The sequence below is a fragment of the Castor canadensis genome, chromosome 3, assembly GCF_047511655.1.
Source record: "Castor canadensis chromosome 3, mCasCan1.hap1v2, whole genome shotgun sequence".
Taxonomy (NCBI): Eukaryota; Metazoa; Chordata; class Mammalia; order Rodentia; family Castoridae; genus Castor; species Castor canadensis.
Window position 1 is genome coordinate 186,843,331 of NC_133388.1, and position 14,235 is coordinate 186,857,565.

Here is a 14,235-nt window from a genome sequence, read left to right on the forward strand (position 1 = left end):
GATTTCTCTTCAAAAATGTGAGCATATCTCTTTCTACTCAAACTCAATCCTCATCTCCAGATTTTGTTGTGGATATTCTACTTTGTTTTCACTTTTTTGTATAAGTTGGTGGTGTGGGGGCAGAATTCTGATATGATTCCTGGCCCCTGGTGTACACATATCTCCCTCCCATCTGTTCAATCAATGACATAGGGACTATTGTGAAGGGAGTTTGTGGACATTATTAGGTCCCAGATCAGTTGACTTTTAGATAAAGTATGAAGATGGGCCTGACCTAAACATATGTGTCTTTTACAGGCAAAGGGTTTTCTCCACTTGGCAGCAGGAAGCAGAGAAAGTCACATGTCAATGATTTAGCACAGTGTTGCTTGCTTGCTTGAAGACAGAGGAGCTTCTTGTCAACCAATGCCAGAGGCCACTAGAAGCTGAAAGCTGACAGCAAACAAGGAAACAGGAACAAAGTCCTACAATCATTACGAATTCAATTTCTGCCAGCAACAATGAGCTTGAAAGGAGATTTCTTTTTCATGGATCCTGGAGATGAAAACTCATCTGAATGTCAGCCTTGTGGCACCCTGGGCAGAGAACCCAGACTTATCACCCTGAAATTCTGACCTACAGAACTGTAATCTAATTAATAATAGGTATTGTTTTAAGCCACTAATTTTATCATAGAGCAATAGAAAACTAATGTGGGTGGTCTGAGAGCTGTAAATGCTAAAATTTTCACTAAACCCTCTGGCTTCTGAATGAGCCTGGTTTTCTAACCAAGGTTTGATAATCACTCATGTCTCATGCTAAACACACACATACTCACAAGCTTTATTTTAAAATATCAAGATAATAGAGCAAATAAATACTTTATACCTAAAGTAATTCTGTAATTGCCTTCAATGTCCTTCTTCCTGTTAGCATTTCAGTTTACTGAAAAATTGTATGCTTGGATACAGAGATGCTACCTAATTAATAAATATACAGTCCTTCAAAAAGATAGTAAGATAGGATGAGGAAGCAATGTAATAAGGGAAATCCTAGAAGGGAACTTAACCCAGTCCTAGAAATCAAAGAAGGCTTCCAGACCAAGTCAGTTCTAGACCAGAGCCTAAAGAATTACCCACTCAACATGGTGGTAATGGGAAGCAAATGTTTCCAGGCAGCAAGAATATTGTATGAAAACTGCTGGAAGTAATAGAAGTCAGAATCTTCTAGAAGAACCATGCAACATTCATCTCAAATGGAGCATGCCTCATGGGTGAAGGAGAGTGGAGAAGCTGAACAGGTAAGCAGAGATGCAGTCTCTCCAGAGTGGAATCATCCCTAGAATTTAGAATCCTTTCTGAAGTCAAGGGAAGTGTCTGAAGACTAAAGTAGACCACTAGAAGTTTGTTTAAACAAACACTATTTGCTGGAGTGGAGGAATAGTTGGAGAAGGGACACTCAGCACTAGAGATGAGAGGTCACTCTGTAACTCAAGTGAAGATAAAGGTTGATGGTCTGAACTAAGGCAGTAGAATTAGGTGGATGGCAAGGACAGAGATGAGAATTAATCATTTAGATTTTTCAGTGCTTGGTTAGATATAGGGTATCAAAGAAGCAAAGTCAAATGCAACTTCCAGATACCTAACTTAGAAAAGAGATGGATAGGAATGCAAATCAACATTAAGTACCCTGGGGAAAGAGACCATTTTAGGGAAGGATAGAAAGAGAGGCAAGATGATAGGTTTGTTTTTACGTGTCAGTGATTTTAGGTGATCAGAAGAAAACCTAATGGATATATGAAGCAGAAAGATGTCTACTTGGTGATCCTATAGAGCCAGATGTAGCTCTATAACTTATTATTTTTATAGATTATAAAATTCAAACTTATGGGTTTCATAACAACATCACAGACTTATTAACATTTTTCTTAATTATTCCTTCCATTGGATGATAAACTTCTCTGGGAGCACAGTTGATAGAAACTCTTGCTATCCTAATTAGTGTTGCCCAACTAATTAGCCCTATCTTTTCCTTCAGGTGGACAAAGGGACACACAGTGACTGGACATTTTAAGGGAGGTGAACATAGAAGTGTCAAGAGACCACCAGGTCCCAAAGAGAGTTGTACAAAGTATTGGAGGGTTTTTTTTTTATTATAGATGTATTTTGTCATATTGTTCAATAGCTAACAAGAACATCTGTTACTTATATTTTGAAATTAAAATGGGAAAATAAAAGATAAGCAGAAGAATCAAGCTTGCCTTAGAAAACAGATGACCTCACTAGAGAAGTTCTCATTTGTATCTTCCCTCATGTGTCTTGTAAAAATGAAAGCAACATGTGATGGTCCCATGGCTTTTGAATAATAGTGGGAAGAGAATGTGTTCCATTAGCAACTCTTCTCATAGGTTTTATTTTGTGAATCCATTTACTGAGTGCACACTAATGCACGAAGTAATCAGTAGAAATGACAAATAGATGTGGAGTAACACTGGAGACAATACATTGGAAGCTAAGATGTTACAGACCTGGATTTGCATTCTTGTGGCAATATTTGCTAGATTGTGAACTCTGAAAAACTTACATACTTTTTCTAAGTATTGTTGCTTTCCCCTGTAAAATCGGAGGATGATAGAATTCAACTCACATGCTTGACTTCAGCATTCAATGAAATAAATATATAAAGAACTTTCCACTGTATCGGTATATTCACTTGATATACATTTTATAGTTATTTTATTAACATTTTAGCATTACCAGTTGAATTGGTTCCTTATATAAAGGGCTTCTGACATTTGTCATTATCCTCTAGGGATAATATTCTCTATAATTCTGTAGTACTAACCTCACATACATTGGGATTAAACATTTGTGAAAAGAAAAGGCAGAAAAAAAATGCTAGGCAGCATTTTTCAATTAGTTACAATGTGCCAAGAATATATTCTAAGTGTTTGACATTTATCTCTGCAGCAAACCTGGATAAAAAAAATCAGATTTTAAATAGAACTTATCTTTCTTTCTCAAATCACATTGAACCATGGTAGTCTGATGAACATTGAAATTAACACCACCTGTATTTATTTATTTATTTATTTACTTATTATTTATTTATATGTATGTATGTATTTTTCCAAACTTCTCAACTCATCAATGATTTCACCTTTTGAGTCTCTAATACCCGGCTCAGCGAATGCTTCTATTATGCCCAGCATGTGTGTGAAATCTATAAACTAATACACTTGTCTGAGCCACAATAATCCTAGGTATTTAATGAAGCTAGGATAATCTTATCCTAGACATTCTTTTTCTTTTATTTTCTTGGCAGTGTTGGGGGTTGAACTCAGGGCATCATGCTTGCTAGGCAGGTACTCTACTGCTTAAGCCCTCCACCAGCCCATCTTAGATATTTCTTAAAATGTGTATAAGGCAGTGGCATCAAAACAGCTTTCAAGATTTAGCTAATCACTCTTTCACTAGCACTAATATTGTTGTGCGTGTGGCCATGGGCTAGGTAATTTGGCAAACATTTAATATCTATTTAATCCTCAATGCAATTTTCTGAAGTGAGCACTGTTGTAATTACCTTCATTTTCTAATAATAAAACCAAGATTTAAGAAAGCTATTGAGCTAGGCATCGTAAATTATTTTACTACTGACCCTAAAGTCCCTACTCTTGAAGTCACTTTGTTTTTATGCATTCCTCTCCTACCCTTAAATTTATATACATTTATAAATAATTAATTCAGTACTAACTTTTTGGCTTGGATATTTCTTTAAAATCCATTAAGATATTTATTGGTCAGATGAACATGAGTAAGAAGGAGCAAAAGTGGAGGAAACTAGTGGGCTTAGAGAAGGTGATTTGGACAGATGTTGTCACATAACTACAGAACCCCTTTCTTAAAACCAGCAGAACCTGAACTTTGTTCTAAATAGTAGTGTGGTTGTTCCTGGTGAGAGAGTGATAAATGAGCAAGTGATTAAGCATTATTAATCTAACTCAGTCTTTCTCATCTTATTTTCTATATTCCTCACTAGATCAGCTAAGTTTTAGCCTACAAAATATCTCAGACGTCTTCTGAGGCTTGCAGCAAAACCTTTGCTTTCCTGATAAGAAGGATGACCATGATTGTACATTTCTACCATATTAACATGATCGTGATGCCTGCAGCTATGGTTACTCCTGAACCCTTGGAGAAAAACCAAGTAAGTCATTGTTTAATCTGGACATAATTCAACCACTGAATTAATGCCACCTCCCAGCTTGTTACATGAGAAAATACCACTAATAGTCACATTTTCTGCTACTTGCATCCAAATACATTACTATCTGGTAAAATTATATAAGCTATAATTAATGCAAAGATGGAAGTATTGATAGTAGGCATTATCAAGCAAAAACATGAGATTAATGGTTATATTTTAGTTCTTAGTGCATTTTTATTTTTCCTGCCATACTTAGACAGCTTTCCCAGCAATGGTAATATGTTCCTTGAGCATTGAAAATTAGTTCTCTAAATGATCCACTAGCAGATATATTCAGATTCATATTTAGAAGAGGAATCTGGGCCATAATGAGCACATGGCTAAATACTTCAGTGTTGAATGATGGCAGAATCCGTCAAGGACTCTGTAGAAAATTGACTGACACTTCACATGAGACCAATTCCCTACCACTTGGAACCTCCACAAGTAACTGGCATATATTTCAATGCAATAGATTCATCACAAAACCTTTTCATTTCCACCAGGACTTTGCCTACTGTAAAACTAGACTCCCAACCAACACATTTGCTGTCTGCAAGTGCTAAAATTGTGATTAAAACTAAATATTAGTAGCATTCCTTACTTGTGCTGTCATCTGGATTATATAGCAATGTGGGTTTCATAAACAGAAACTGCTCATTTTTGTGGTTGGCTTTTCACTGGATGTGCCCAAGTACCATCTGACTAAATAAGTGGGTGACAATGCAATTGAACACAGGGAACAGTGATGTTCCCTGGCACATGTAAAACCATAGGAACAGGGAAGACTACTAGAAAAACTCCCATATCATGGAGATATGGCCAAGGTACCACAAAAATAGTTATGCATTTTCTTTGGAGTCCATGCTTTCTGATACCATTTTGCAGATGGTGTACCATGGGATTTTGCTCCAACAATACTTTTGGACCATAATACTAAAACAGTTGATGATGGTGCTGTCTAAAGTTAAATCACTTTGAGAAGGTACATGTCAAGCAAGAAGAGGATTTATCATATTAAAAATCATTGGTGTATGTATTGATTTCCAAACCAAAACAGTTTACCCTTGATCTATACATGACCTGTTATTTCATGGCATGATGAAGTATTTTTAGGCATCCTTTTGTAATGTTAGTGCTGGGAATTCAAATGAATATAAATGTCCGTCCAAAATTGTACCCAGAGGCAATTTATTGACCTTGAATAATTCAATAGGGAGATAAAAAAAAAAGTAGGAACAAAGTTGGCAAATACTATACATAGATTACATCTTAGGGGAGAACTTGTGGAGGTAGAGACTTATGTAGGTATGGGTAAAATTTCCTATACTCAGCTGAATATATTGTTCTGGTATAAATATATTCTGCATGCCTTCTTGCAAAACCAAATAAAAATAGTTTAAAATTTGCTGGTGAGTCAATTGGCAAATATCCATTAAGCATTTAATAATTACACCAAAATTTGTGAAAACAAGTTTTAGAAAGATTTCTCCATCACTATTTTGGGGCTGTGAATCTTCAAGTTCAATTGGCAATTCCAGGTGAAAATCAGTCAAGAACTGCCTAACAATATAAGAATTTAATAGTAATAAGAGTCAATCAAAAGATATTCCATTAGACATAAAATGAAAAAGCAAAATAATGTTACTGAATTGTTATCCTGTGGGTTTTGTCTACCATTTTATTTGAAAATTTGAATAATAACATTTAGTCTGTGGTTACAATGGGGACTGAGGCATGACTCTTTGAAGGGGCTTCACAGTTTGCAACGGGATTGTTAGACTCGGAATATTTGGGTTACAATCTTTTCTTGTTTATTTTCTGTCTCAGGGATACTAATTCATGGTTTCAAGGTTTTAGCTTCCTCATAACATTGGTTCATCTTATTCTCATAAGTTTGACTCTGTACTCATACCCTGTTCCCTACCTCTATGTGCCACAGACCTGATACTACTATGTAGTGTTTCTCTATACATAATGGTATATCTGATCTCCTCCAAGTTATCTATGTGAAATTTCAACAAGAAAAACATCTGATTGGTCATGGCTATGTTTGCAGAGCAGAACCTACCAGGAGATGCTTATATCTACTTATGTTTTTCAGGTTAACACTCACTGGATTAGTGCCCAGGGCTTTGGGTGGGTCAGTCATGTTAACGTAAGTGTGGAATGTAAGGAACTGGTGGGACATCCAAGTGGTAACTGACTAGCTTGGGGCTGGCAAACTTTCTGTAAAAGACAATATATTTTATATTTGTATATAAGTATTATATATAAATATAATATAGAGATTATTTTATATTATGTATTATAAGTATTATATATATATTATAAGTATTATACACAAATAAATAATATATGATAACTATCTGGTATATAAATAACTCTAGGATTCACCAGAGATATTTATATGATAAATAACAGATAGTGGAATGAGAGAGAGAGAGAGAGAAAAACTCAACTTGCATAACTTATGTAAAGATTCATATATCAGAATGTACTTACATAACAATCATTTAAAAATGTAAAAACCAGGTGACAGGCCCTAAAAACACAGGAAGAAGATCAAATTTGGCCAGTGGGGTGCTACTTACCAAATTCCCGTCTATCCCATCTAAGATGTGGCATTAGAAAAGGTGCATTTTACTTACACGCTCAGACACATACACACACACAAACACATGCACACACACACATGCACGTACTCTCTCACACACGTGTACACTTACTCTCACACACAAGCACACACACACAGTCATTCTTGTAGATGTGATAGGCAACTTTATTGGGCTCTGTTGCTCACAGGATCTATACTTGTCTTCTGTACTCAAGTTACATCTCTGACCAAATGGAATTGCCTTTGGTTGCATTCTCCCAGACTCTGGCCCTAAGACAAGGATTTGAGCGCAAGTAGTTTATCTGAGAGGTAACAGCAGTAAGCACATGCAGGAAAGTGGGGAAATAATTAAAGAAGGCTGCTTTAAGGGAATTTTGTCATGCTAATCATGACTGTGTGGACCTAGAACTTACCCCCAGTGAGATCTCTGAAAGTCAGTGTGGAACTTGAGTTCTTTCACTGTGGGTGAAGGAACTGGGCGTTCCTCCACCATCTCCCATCAGTCCTTTATTGGGGCACTCTCAATGTCATTATTTCTCCAACACTTTCAGCATGCCTGATGTGAGCAAGTAAAAAAGCTTCAGAAACCAGAAAAAAAAATTCTCCAAAAAGTTAGAATTTAAGGTTTTCAGAAATCAAGAGATTCAGTTAAATAGATTTACAATATCTGCATAGGAGTGGCATAAACTGTTAAAATAAAATGATTCACATGAACCAGCCTGGTCTTTAATAAAACATCTCCTCATTTTCTACCTATTTGCCTTATCTTATATTTGACCTTTATGCCAAAAAAGCATTGTTCTGGGCCTTGTATGGAACATCTTTATTATAAAATGCCTTCTCAGCAGGATGAGGGGCTCTGTAACTTACATCTTGTTTTCTGTTCCAGGTATGTAGAGACAAATGAGATCTTGAGATGTATAATGGGAAATGGCTCACATGATTATGGAGCCATTCAAAGCAAGAAAACAAGTGAAGCCAGTGGTATAATTCAGTCCAAGTCCAAATGCTTCAGACCCAGAGAAGCCAGTGCAATAGCCCTCAGTCTGACACAGAAGGCCTGATAATTTAGGAGACAGGAGTACTGATGTAACTCCCTGAGCCCAAAAGCCTGAGAACCTGGAATTCTTATATCCAAAGGCAGGAAAAGATGGTGCTTGCAGAGAGAACAAACTCACCTCTCCTCTGCTTTTCTGTTTTGTTACATTCAGAACCTCAGTGGATTAGATGATGGCTATGCACAATGGTGAAGGCAACTCCTCCCTACTCAGTGCATTGATTCAAATACCAATCTCTTCTGGAAACATACTCATGAATATACCAGAAGTAAGGTTCTACCTGGTATGTATCCCTTAATCCAGTCAACTTGACATGAAATTAACAATCACAAAGTTTTTGTTTATCACCTTCCAGATTGTCTTATAGCAGTTGAGAAACATATGATTTTTTTGAGAATATAATGCGATGTTTAAAATCATGTACATAGTTCTGACATGCTGTGATTCCTGCTGAAATGCTACTCTACTTTATTCTTCCCCATTCAGTTATCCTAGAGGAATTTCTAATATTTTCTTTTAGTATGTGATCAGGAACTCCTTTATGAATCAATGCAAGAAATCTTGCATTGATTGGAATATGGCAGCCATTCAAAATCTCCCTTGCCTGCTCTCCAATGGAAATGGGGATTCTCAGACAGAAAATCAGCTGCTTCATGGGTCAATCTGGAAAATTCCAAATTGAAGCTTTTTTGAGAAAGAAGACATTACCTCAGAACTTCCACACATTGGTCTTATGGAGTTTCGGTTTATGTGAATGGATATTTTTGCCAGATATTGAAAAAATGCTAAAGCTGAACTCCAATGTAATAAAGGAAATTAAGTTACCCATTGACTCATGGTATTATGAGAAATATACTTGAATTAGGCAAATACTCCCAGGACTGTGGCCAGAATAAATGATCATTTTTTTAAAAAGAGAATAAAGAAATAACAGATTGCTGCCCTTTTCCTTCTTGCCAACATCTTTGAAAATTGTCTTAAAGTCTCAAACAAACACCTTAAATTCCAAATGATCAAGGAATTAGGGACTCATAGTCTCCTCGTTGATTGAATGTATAGATTGATGGATGGATGGATGGATAACGTATGGATAGGCAAGCAGATGAGTACTAAAGTTTTTTTTTTAAAATCTTTTTATAAATTAGTGAAGTAGCAACTGGAAAGAGCTTCAGATTTCTTAGAAAATAGGCTATGGGAAAACAATGAAAGATCAGTAATTACAGGTGAAGTTTGAAGAGAGTATAATTTTGATTGAAAGAAAAATGTAGAGAAAAGCATAGAGAGAATGAAAGAAATGAAATTTCATTTCCCATAGGAAGAACAATAACTTCCCCTCTCACTTTCTTTTTTAAAAATTTTTTAAATTTTTTTATTATTCATATGTGCATACAATGCTTGGGTCTTTTCTCCACCCTGCCCCCACCCCCCTCCCTTACCACCCCCCCTCCCTCTCCCCCCACCCCCTCAATACCAGGCAGAAACTATTTTGTCCTTATCTCTAATTTTGTTGAAGAGAGAGTATAAGCAATAATATGAAGGACCAAGGGTTTTTGCTGGTTGAGATAAGGATAGCTATACAGGGAGTTGACTCACATTAATTTCCTGTGCGTGTGTGTTACCTTCTAGGTTAATTCTTCTTGATCTAACTTTTTCTCTAATTCCTGGTCCCCTTCTCCTATTGGCCTCAGTTGCTTTTAAGGTATCTGCTTTAGTTTCTCTGCGTTGAAGGCAACAAATGCTAACTTTCACATTCAATAGAAAGAAGCAAGATATTTTTCCCAAATGTATATCAGAAAAGAACCTAAAATTGGGGTGTGATTGAAGTGATAGAGTGCCTGTGAACTCCTGAGTTCAAACTATAAAACAGCCAAAAAAATAAAAGGAAAGAAAAGGCCCTAAAATTAGTTTCTAACACATGATATTTTATTATTATTATTAGTTATTAATTTATTGCTCCATTTCTTTGTAGAGAAAATTGTTTATTTATATGGACATGATCTTTAATTTGCAGGTTTTGTTTTTCATGTCTCTATTGTTTCTCCATATAAATTCATATTGATATCATTATTAACATAGTGTAGATGCTACATAATATTTCTTTTAGCATTATTTTATACTTTTTACCATTACCCTCATGTAAGGTTATTCATAGCATACCATTGAATGAATAAACCATCATTTAGTTGAACCAATGAAATGTTTCCCCTTTTTTGTCATTATACAAAATTCTGTAAGGAATGACCTTATTAATATGACTTTTTTACTCTGATTGCTTTTTCTTTATGTTTAATGTTATTCCTATGAATAACATTATTACATCAATGAATATGGTCTTTCTTATGCTTCTTGGTATATATTGCCAATTTCAATCACAAAACAATGACCAGTTGCACACCAACCAATAACATATTAGTTCATTAATTTCACCAATCTCTGACTACATCTGCTGCTACAGTGTTTGTGGATTTTATAAATATTGTTGAATAGTTCACTAGCTATACACATAATCTGAAGAATTTTATCCTTAATGAGCTATTTCACCATTACTAGTTTGAGTTCCCAGTGGGAGTGTGGAGATAAGAAGTTGAACAAATACTTCTTGAGCACAATCTTTGTTCTCACTGCATGCAGCAAGAACAGCAGGAAAAGAGAACAAGATGAGAGAGTTGATGAGAGTCCTGGATACATAAGGCTATTAAGGCTTTCATTGGGATTTTACTTTTAATTCTAAATGCTAGAGTCACTCTAAAGAAAATAAATAACTTCATTAGATCCTGTGCTTCTGGATCCTTAAAAAATATTAATGAAGTTACAAGAATCAGGATAGCTCCTCATCTACCTCTCAAAAAGTTGTCCTACCTCCATCCCCACAATTACACAGAGACCAGAATGCCATGACCAGTCTTTAGAAACCACTCTTCATCTCTCAGTAAGAAAGAAAGAAGGGAAGAAGAAGGCACTGAGGGACCCCTGGGTCAGGAACAGGGTAAGTACTCTATGAATCCAAAATCATTTTACCCTACCAACAGTCCTGCAAGGCCAGGTCTCATTTCTACATGAAGCCATGGCTGGGTGTGCTCCTGTTTGGAAGACTTTTTTCTTTTCCTTACAAAAAGAAAATTAGAGCGTCCTCAAGGGGCTTTGACAGAAGTGGAATGATTTCCAGGCTGTCTTTCATGTTAAAATTCCCAATGTACCTTCATTGTTTCTTTCCTATCAAAACTGGGACCTTCTATGCTTCACAAAGTTGGTTCATCAGTTAAACAAGTCACCACTTACTTCCTTCACCTCACTCATGCGTGTTTAGAACTTCCAAAGGAGGTTGGTTAAATTCCAGAAAAGTTCACCCACTGAACATGAAACATGCAATTGTTCAAATCTATAATCTGTCCTATGATTTCAAATTTGTTTCTTCTCTCCCTGGGTCTCAATTCTTCAGATGCACAATGCGAGGATGGGGAGATAAACCAGAGAATCCCTAGGGATCACTCCTGCTTTAATAACCTATAACAAAACTTTCCCAGTGGACTGCACAATCAGGAAGGGGCAAGACTGAGAGCTCTTTCTTGCCAGAAATACGATTCTACAGTCTGGATTTCCTGGAACAACTGAAGAGTGTGGTAATAGAATCCATGGAGAGAGATTTTATGTGGCTAATATTCCAAGGCTTTCTAAGTGCAGTAATAAACAGAGCACATCTTGGTGACACAGAAATTATGAGGCAGAGACCATAATAATAACTCATGTCTGCTTCTGTTCACCACTGACAAAAGATGCTTCTACTCCCAAGACACCAAGGCAACAGAAAAAGAAGCAATTCCACCAGTTGCCACATCAATTTTACTTTATGCTAGTTTTTCTTTTTCTGCACACACAAAAGTGAAACCTAATCATCTGCAGAAACTGCCCTGTGTCTAGGAATGAGTAGTTGTTAATTAACTATATAAAGCTACACGTAATGTAAGTTTCACACTAGAAAGCAAATTCCTGGCTGCAGGTGAAACTTAGTGGTAGAGCACTTGCCTGCCCTACCAAGGTCCTGGGTTTGATCTCCAGCACTACAACAAAACAAAACACACACACACACACACACACACACACACACACCCCAAGAAAAGAAAGCAAAGTCCTCTCTTTTGGGTATCTTTAGTTTATAATACTATACATTAAATAATTGAAAAGAAATCCTGAAAACATCACTTTTGCAAAATATTTCCCAGATTCTAAAAATTTCAAGGAAATTGACTAATAATATAAGCTACTTTCTCCTCTCTCCCATCTCACCATCCCACACCCCCTCAAATAATTCCTGGGAGACTCATGCCTAACTTCTCTTGAATCCACCATCAGACATGAAACTTTACTGCTTTATTACTTTATGCTCATCCTATACTGTTTTCTGCCACAGCTCCAATTACTAGAATGAAGTATGCCACTGTGGTCCTGCTGGAACAAAGCAGGAAACATTAATTCTGTTATGGTGCAGCTGTTCTTTGGGAATGTGCACTGAGTTTCCTAAGTTGTCTTGCTCCCACATTAAGTGTGCGCAATTCCTTCACCACTCCTGGTTAGCCATATATCTCAGGCATGCTTCTCAGAGTGGTGCCAATTGACTTCTACACACTTTAAAATAAGACACCCTGCACTTAAAATAGTACTTTTAATGTGTGATGCTCAAGAGAAAATGATCACAATTATTACCCCTCCTTTATGTACATCCCATCTCCAACTATTTTGCCTTAGCAAGCTTTATGTTTGTTTGTTTGTCTGTCTGTCTGCCTGTCTATCTATTTTTGGCAACTGTAGTGCACATTTGACTTGTATTTAGTCCTGTGGTCAATGAGTGGACTTTGCTCTTACTCCAAGGTATATAAGCAGGGGAATATCTAGAATCAAAGCTCACCATCATTTGAATGTGTTGGCAGAATCTCTACAAAACATTCAGTCAGCCCTGGGAATTTTGGGCACTCTCTTTCTTTCTCCTCTTCTTGTACATCCTATGGTTTCCTACACCCCTAATATACTTTCTAGCCTCTACTCAGAGATATTTATGCTCTCTTGTATTAGATGAAATCCTGGCCTGTGGAGTCAGCCTTCCAGGGTCATATTCAAGCTCTGGCATATGCTAATTCTGTAGGTTTTAGAAACTCAGTGTCTCTTTTGGACATTCAGTTTGTCTATGTATAAAGTGGGGAAATCAAACAATAAGACACTAAAAGTCATTTCCAGCTCTCTCACTTGTTCAAGCCATGATAGTCTGCAAGTCTTTGATCTTCTGTCCCCTGTCTTGGGTGGATCAAGTATCTCCTGCTTGGATGGCAGGTGATAAAAGCTGACAATGTGACTACTCTTATAGATATTGCTACTGTCATCCAAAAAAAAAAAAGAAAAGTCAAAAGGGTTCATAATTCTGAGAGACAAATTTGAAAGGATTGTGAAGACAATGGTACCTTCTCAGAGAACTTTATGTGACACCTCATAGGGATACATCCCACTCCACATGTTGCTGAAATTAGTAACATGGTGAAAGAATTATTAGGAAAAGCCTGGGCAGTCAGGAATGGAAGATTGTGTCATTTTGAGGGCTAAAATAGAGAAAGGAATCAATTTTTCATGGAAATACTTGGCTCTACTTGGGCCTTTGAAAACCCACACAGTAAATGCTGAGGAAAAAGCAATGCACTAGGGCAGAAAGCCAGAGGTCTGGGGCTGCCTCAACTACAAAACCAACACACAGCACTTAATTGTGGCCATGTGTCTGAACCAGCCACAGATGCAGTCTCTCCATCACTTCAGTGGGTAAAAGTGCTCTCCCTGTACTCTTTCACAACTGCAAGAGCTCACAGATACAAAGGCATTTTGAAAGCAGTAAAGTTCACGTCACTATGATGTGGTTAGTGACACAGAGTCCTGACACTCTAAGGCCAGAATCTGCGTCCTGTGTAATCACTCCATCACTTAGTTCCTAAAGCTATGAACAAAAACTAAGCCACTCTAAGAGATGAAAATGCAAAATTAATTTCCTTCTCCTTCTCAATGCCTTTAAAAGGCTTCCTTGACATCTATAGCTCTTTGTGGTAATAATATCACCGAGTGCATGACTAATAATACCTTTTATGTCAGACCATCTTATCTCCTTAGCCTCATCTCTCATCTCTCATGCACCCTGCTTTAAACACTATGATCTAGTTGACTGCATAGTTTCTTAATATTCACATTTTCGCTCACTTTTATGCTGCCTAACTGCCTGGATGGCTCCTATACACCCTTCATGTTTTAACCTTTTCTGTGCCCTCCCACAAGCAAACTAGGTAGAGTCTCCAAGTTATGTGTACC

The 14,235-nt window shown here is 36.8% G+C and overlaps 1 long non-coding RNA gene across 1 annotated transcript in view; it reads right to left on the bottom strand.

Moving 5' to 3' along the window:
- The window catches only part of LOC141421739 (uncharacterized), a 75,542-nt gene that overhangs the window by 31,743 nt on the left and 29,564 nt on the right, over positions 1-14,235 (bottom strand). The window contains exon 3 of the long non-coding RNA XR_012446441.1: positions 7,255-7,397. This is a non-coding gene — a long non-coding RNA (uncharacterized lncRNA). The remainder of the gene's footprint in view (positions 1-7,254; positions 7,398-14,235) is intronic.